The sequence below is a fragment of the Nanorana parkeri genome, unplaced genomic scaffold, assembly GCF_000935625.1.
Source record: "Nanorana parkeri isolate BGI_ZX_2015 unplaced genomic scaffold, ASM93562v1 scaffold726, whole genome shotgun sequence".
In the NCBI taxonomy this organism is placed as follows: Eukaryota; Metazoa; Chordata; class Amphibia; order Anura; family Dicroglossidae; genus Nanorana; species Nanorana parkeri.
Genome location: NW_017306994.1, coordinates 521855 through 523249, shown reverse-complemented (window position 1 = coordinate 523249; position 1395 = coordinate 521855). Strand labels below are relative to the sequence as shown.

The window sequence follows — 1395 nt, the reverse complement described above, 5'->3', positions numbered from 1 at the left end:
CCCCCCCCTTACTTGAATGCTGCAAGCCAAGTGTGCATTTTTATATAGCCACCAGAAGACAGACGTGCTTGAGGACACTTGGATCTGTGCCTGCGCAAGTGACCATCTTCTATTGTCTTTGCACAACCTGAGCAAAGATCATTTTCAAAGCAAGACCTTTAACAAATATAAATATATAAAATATACCACTTAAGTGGTAATATTGGTTTATATTTTTGTCAATAATTCAAGCTTGTGCTCTAACTGCCATAAGAGACCCTGATAACGACCTCTTTGAAACATGGAAATTGCAGGGGCTGGGTGTGAAAATTCCTCTACAGGGTGTAACAAATTTCCTTAAAAGCTTCTGTACTGTACTTCTTTCACATACACCGGAAATGTGATTTCCCAAGAACCTTGCCTTTCTTTGTGCTCTATTTTTGTTGGCCATGTCAGGTTAAATATTTAGTTTATACATTTTCTATTCGGTTTCCTATGGTCAAAAAGATCAAAGAAACTCTATCTGTTGTACATTAACTCATTAAGGTGATTATCCCTGTTAAATAAAGAAGAACTCCAGTCTAAGCTAAAATGTATGGACTCCAAGAAAAAGATTTTGCAGTAACTACAAACATTTTAATTTAATATAGTCATGTATCAACTGATTGTGCTTGGAGAAACACTGGTATGCAAATTAGCAGCACTGTGATTTGCTATACCCCGATAGGCTTTGAGGTGCACATAATTGTCAGCATTTAGAGGTTGTGTCACGAAAATACAGACTATAAAAAAAATACACTTTTGAAAAGATTACACTGCACAGACGTTGTATGGTCTTTTGCCTGCCCTGGCACTATAATGTCACCCTAAAGGTGTCCTTACACCTTACAAGTTGCCAGTTGATGGGAAGTGCACAACCTCAATTACTGTACAACTGTGGGATTTTTGTCTTTCAAGCAGGCTCAACATTTTTTGTTTAGTTGGACGAAAACCGACAGGTTTGTGGCGTTGTACAACAAAAATCTCAAGATGAAAACTGCACATGCCCAACTGAAAATCTGTTCTTTAGATTAATGAAAATTGGCCAGTTAGTGGTGCTGACAAACCTTAATTGTGACCTACATTGCTCTGTACAGGGCTAGTTGAACGAAAATTGAACGAGGGTAAGATGTCTGGACAAAAAAAGTTGTACAATTGTTGTAAGGTTTATGGCCACCTTTAAGCTGTGTTCACTTGGGGTTGCTGGATAGCCATGGGTCAAACCTGCGGCAGCACAGCACATTCTCATCATTCTCTGATCTGCTGACCAAAATGATTTATTCAGGGTCTGTTATCAGTTTCCGGAGAATGGTGTCATCTCTGGAGCAGTAGATGGCAGTCTAGTATTCCCTGGAGCTTCTGGAGGCAGAATGGTGT

The 1395-nt window shown here is 39.3% G+C and overlaps 1 protein-coding gene across 2 annotated transcripts in view; it reads left to right on the top strand.

Moving 5' to 3' along the window:
- The window catches only part of VPS53 (VPS53, GARP complex subunit), a 136718-nt gene that overhangs the window by 12569 nt on the left and 122754 nt on the right, over nt 1–1395 (top strand). The gene's annotated exons all lie outside the window — the stretch shown is intronic.